General features: G+C 45.4%; 1 long non-coding RNA gene across 1 annotated transcript; it reads left to right on the top strand.

Moving 5' to 3' along the window:
* The first annotated feature begins 691 nt into the window (after positions 1-691).
* LOC135246695 (uncharacterized) lies at positions 692-5,404 on the top strand. Its single transcript, XR_010327863.1, has 7 exons — positions 692-956; positions 1,464-1,574; positions 2,301-2,411; positions 2,787-2,897; positions 3,273-3,383; positions 4,399-4,509; positions 5,298-5,404. It is a non-coding gene; the product is annotated as an uncharacterized LOC135246695 (long non-coding RNA).
* Positions 5,405-5,458: the final 54 nt, after the last annotated feature.

Genomic DNA, 5,458 nt, shown 5'->3' with positions numbered 1-5,458 from the left:
ATATACTGAAAAGAAAAATACGGTGGTGGATCTTTAATGTTACGGGGCTACTTTGCTCACACTGGTCCTGGGGCCCTTGTTAAGGAAAGCAGCATTGTGAACTCTACCCAAGTACCAGGACAATTTAGCCCTAAACCTGACTACCTCTGCCAGCAGACTGAAACTAGTGGATCTTTCAGCAAGACAATGACCCCAAATTCACGTTAAAATCCACAAATAAAAAGGTTAATGATGCAGAAGCATCATTGTGCAATGGCTACAACAGTCTAAAGACTGCTGAAACTCCCTGAAAACCTGTGACTCAATTGAACAGCACAGCCCATAAGCACGGATCAACAAAGACATCAGGATCTGGAAAGATTGTGGGTGGAGGAAGAGTCTAAGATCCCTCCCAATGTGTTCTCTGGTCTTATAAGACGTTATGTAAAAAGACTCAGTGCCATTATCCCTGCGAGGGGAGGGTGCGCACAGTACCAAATACAGGGGTGCCAATAGATGTGAAGCACAATTTTTGTAAAATTGTTGTATCATCTGAGAAAGGTGTCATTTTGGTAGTTTCCATTAAATCATTGAATATATTCCGTATGTTGGACAATGAAAATATACCTCAGCACTGGTAATCCTTATATTGAACGGTCTTAGTAATTGTTATCATGGGTGCAGAATATTTTGGAAGGAATTGTATTACTGTACAAGTTTATGGCTCAGTTAATTTCCAGATTTGTCCCTGTCTGGTCTATGAGATTTGATGTGTGTGTCTGTCTCTTTGTATTATGTCTGTGCGTTATCGTGTTGTTCTTGTGTGTATTTACAGGTCTGCCAATTTGGGTCAGAACCCACTTGTGAATCTGATCTGGTGTGTTCAGGTGTCCTGAGACAGGGGGCGCTGTTTCTAAAATGAGTTCCTCAGAGGAGACCGAGACTGACGATGGAACCCACGGCCCTGCGAGAAAGAGGTAAAAATGCATGAATCAGAGAGTCAATGTGCTGTGAGTTAGAGCTGCAGAAAGAGGATGAGTTTTGCTGGAAGCTCTGTCTCCATGTGCTATGAGTTAGAGCTGCAGCAAGAGGATGAGTTTAACTGGAAGCTCTGTCTCCATGTGCTGTGAGTTAGAGCTGCAGTAAGAGGATGAGTTTAACTGGTTGATCTGTCTCCTTGTGCTGTGAGTTAGAGCTGCAGTAAGAGGATGAGTTTAACTGGAAGTTCTGTCTCCATGTGCTGTGAGTTAGAGCTGCAGTAAGATGATGAGTTTAACTGGAAGCTTTGTCTCCATGTGCTGTGAGTTAGAGACCTGCAGTAGGAGGATGAGTTTAACTGGAAGCTCTGTCTCCATGTGTTGTGAGTTAGAGCTGCAGTAAGAGGATGAGTTTAACTGGAAGCTCTGTCTCCATGTGCTGTGAGTTAGAGCTGCAGTAAGAGGATGAGTTTAACTGGAAGCTCTGTCTCCATGTTTTGTTCACAGGGTTCGGGTAGCGAGGGCTGGGTCACCTGTACCCAGCCGTCTGTCTATGAAGAGTGACCGTTCAATGACTCATCCATACAACTTAAGAGGAGAGGTCACAGGTGATCAAAGGTAATGAACCACGGTTGTATTGAATTAGACCTGCAGCAAGAGGATGAGTTTAACTGGAAGCTCTGTCTCCAAGTGCTGTGAGTTAGAGCTGCAGTAAGACGATGAGCTTAACTGGAAGCTCTGTCTCCATGTGCTGTGAGTTAGAGCTGCAGTAAGAGGATGAGTTTAACTGGAAGCTCTGTCTCCATGTGCTGTGAGTTAGAGCTGCAGTAAGAGGATGAGTTTAACTGGAAGCTCTGTCTCCATGTGCTGTGAGTTAGAGCTGCAGTAAGAGGATGAGTTTAACTGGAAGTTCTGTCTCCATGTGCTGTGAGTTAGAGCTGCAGTAAGATGATGAGTTTAACTGGAAGCTCTGTCTCCATGTGCTATGAGTTAGAGCTGCAGTAAGAGGATGAGTTTAACTGGAAGCTCTGTCTCCATGTGGTGTGAGTTAGAGCTGCAGTAAGACGATGAGCTTAACTGGAAGTTCCTGTCTCCATGTGGTCGGAGTTAGAGAGCTGTAGTAAGAGGATGAGTTTAACTGGAAGCTCTGTCTCCATGTGTTGTGAGTTATAGGTGCAGTAAGAGGATGAGTTTAACTGGAAGCTCTGTCTCCATGTGCTGTGAGTTAGAGCTGCAGTAAGAGGATGAGTTTAACTGGAAGCTCTGTCTCCATGTGCTGTGAGTTAGACCTGCAGTAAGAGGATGAGTTTAACTGGAAGCTCTGTCTCCATGTTTTGTTCACAGGGTTCGGGTAGCGAGGGCTGGGTCACCTGTACCCAGCTGTCTGTCTATGAAGAGTGACCTTTCAATGACTCATCCATACAACTTAAGAGGAGTGGTCACAGGTGATCAAAGGTAATGACCCACGGTTGTATTGAATTAGACCTGCAGTAAGAGGATGAGTTTAACTGGAAGCTCTGTCTCCATGTGCTGTGAGTTAGAGCTGCAGTAAGAAGATGAGTTTAACTGGAAGCTCTGTCTCCATGTGGTGTGAGTCAGAGCTGCAGTAAGAGGATGAGTTTAACTGGAAGCTCTGTCTCCAGGTGCTGTGAGTTAGAGCTGCAGTAAGAGGATGAGTTTAACTGGAAGCTCTGTCTCCATGTGCTGTGAGTTAGAGCTGCAGTAAGAGGATGAGTTTAACTGGAAGCTCTGTCTCCATGTGCTGTGAGTTAGAGCTGCAGTAAGAGGATGAGTTTAACTGGAAGCTCTGTCTCCATGTTTTGTTCACAGGGTTCGGGTAGCGAGGGCTGGGTCACCTGTACCCAGCTGTCTGTCTATGAAGAGTGACCGTTCAATGACTCATCCATACAATTTAAGAGGAGTGGTCACAGGTGATCAAAGGTAATGACCCACGGTTGTATTGAATTAGACCTGCAGTAAGAGGATGAGTTTAACTGGGAGCTCTGTCTCCAAGTGCTGTGAGTTAGAGCAGCAGTAAGACGATGAGTTTAACTGGTTGATCTGTCTCCTTGTGCTGTGAGTTAGAGCTGCAGTAAGAGGATGAGTTTAACTGGAAGCTCAGTCTCCAGGTGCTGTGAATTCGAGCTGCAGTAAGAGGATGATTTTTACTGGAAGCTCTGTCTCCATGTCCTGTGAGTTAGAGCTGCAGTAAGAGGATGAGTTTAACTGGAAGCTCTGTCTCCATGTGCTGTGAGTTAGAGCTGCAGTAAGAGGATGAGTTTAACTGGAAGCTCTGTCTCCATGTTTTGTTCACAGGGTTCGGGTAGCGAGGGCTGGGTCACCTGTACCCAGCCGTCTGTCTATGAAGAGTGACCGTTCAATGACTCATCCATACAACTTAAGAGGAGTGGTCACAGGTGATCAAAGGTAATGAACCACGGTTGTATTGAATTAGACCTGCAGTAAGAGGATGAGTTTAACTGGGAGCTCTGTCTCCAAGTGCTGTGAGTTAGAGCAGCAGCAAGACGATGAGTTCAACTGGAAGCTCTGTCTCCATGTGCTATGAGTTAGAGCTGCAGTAAGAGGATGAGTTTAACTGGAAGCTCTGTCTCCATGTGCTGTGAGTTAGAGCAGCAGTAAGACGATGAGTTTAACTGGAAGCTCTGTCTCCATGTGCTAAGAGTTTGAGCTGCAGTAAGAGGATGAGTTTAACTGGAAGTTCTGTCTCCATGTGGTGTGAGTTAGAGCTGCAGTAAGACGATGAGCTTAACTGGAAGTTCTGTCTCCATGTGCTATGAGTTAGAGCTGCAGTAAGAGGATGAGTTTAACTGGAAGTTCTGTCTCCATGTGGTGTGAGTCAGAGCTGCAGTAAGAGGATGAGTTTAACGGGAAGCTCTGTCTCCATGTGCTGTGAGTTAGAGCTGCAGTAAGAGGATGAATTTATCTGGAAGCTCTGTCTCCATGTGCTGTGAGTTAGAGCTGCAGAAAGACGATGAGTTTAACTGGAAGCTCTGTCTCCATGTGCTGTGAGTTAGAGACCTGCAGTAGGAGGATGAGTTTATCTGGAAGCTCTGTCTCCATGTGCAGTGAGTTAGAGCTGCAATAAGAGGATGAGTTTAACTGGAAGCTCTGTCTCCATGTGCTGTGAGTTAGAGCTGCATTAAGAGGATGAGTTTAACTGGAAGCTCTGTCTCCATGTGCTGTGAGTTAGAGCTGCAGTAAGACGATGAGCTTAACTGGAAGCTCTGTCTCCATGTGCTATGAGTTAGAGCTGCAGTAAGAGGATGAGTTTAACTGGAAGCTCTGTCTCCATGTGTTGTGAGTTATAGGTGCAGTAAGAGGATGAGTTTAACTGGAAGCTCTGTCTCCATGTGCTGTGAGTTAGAGCTGCAGTAAGAGGATGAGTTTAACTGGAAGCTCTGTCTCCATGTTTTGTTCACAGGGTTCGGGTAGCGAGGGCTGGGTCACCTGTACCCAGCTGTCTGTCTATGAAGAGTGACCGTTCAATGACTCATCCATACAACTTAAGAGGAGTGGTCACAGGTGATCAAAGGTAATGACCCACGGTTGTATTGAATTAGACCTGCAGTAAGAGGATGAGTTTAACTGGAAGCTCTGTCTCCATGTGCTGTGAGTTAAAGCTGCAGTTAGAGTGTGAGTTTAAATGGAAGCACTGTCTCCATGTAGCTACTGTGAGTTAGAGCTGCAGTAAGATGGTGAGTTTAACTGGAAGCTCTGTCTTCATGTGGTGTGAGTTAGAGCTGCAGTAAGAAGATGAGTTTAACTGGAAGCTCTGTCTCCATGTGCTGTGAGTTAGAGCTGCAGTAAGAAGATGAGTTTAACTGGAAGCTCTGTCTCCATGTGCTGTGAGTTAGAGCTGCAGTAAGATGATGAGTTTAACTGGAAGCTCTGTCTTCATGTGCTGTGAGTTAGAGCTGCAGTAAGAGGATGAGTTTAACTGGAAGCTCTGTCTCCATGTGCTGTGAGTTAAAGCTGCAGTTAGAGTGTGAGTTTAAATGGAAGCACTGTCTCCATGTAGCTACTGTGAGTTAGAGCTGCAGTAAGATGGTGAGTTTAACTGGAAGCTCTGTCTTCATGTGGTGTGAGTTAGAGCTGCAGTAAGAAGATGAGTTTAACTGGAAGCTCTGTCTCCATGTGCTGTGAGTTAGAGCTGCAGTAAGAAGATGAGTTTAACTGGAAGCTCTGTCTTCATGTGCTGTGAGTTAGAGCTGCAGTAAGAGGATGAGTTTAACTGGAAGCTCTGTCTCCTTGTGCTGTGATTTAGAGCTGCAGTAAGAGGATGAGTTTAACTGGAAGCTCTGTCTCCATGTTTGTTCACAGGGTCCGGGTAGAGAGGGCAGGGTCACCTGTACCCAGCTGTCTGTCTATGAAGAGTGATCATTCAATGCCTCTTCCATACAACTTCAGAGGAGAGTTCACAGGTGATCGAAGGTAAGGAAACATGTTTGTACTGACACTATGGTTAAATAAAACTTAAATCT

Source organism: Anguilla rostrata, unplaced genomic scaffold (assembly GCF_018555375.3).
Source record: "Anguilla rostrata isolate EN2019 unplaced genomic scaffold, ASM1855537v3 scaf0734, whole genome shotgun sequence".
Lineage (NCBI taxonomy): Eukaryota > Metazoa > Chordata > Actinopteri > Anguilliformes > Anguillidae > Anguilla > Anguilla rostrata.
The sequence above is the reverse complement of the archived record's forward strand: the minus strand, read 5'-3'. Positions and strand labels throughout refer to the sequence as shown.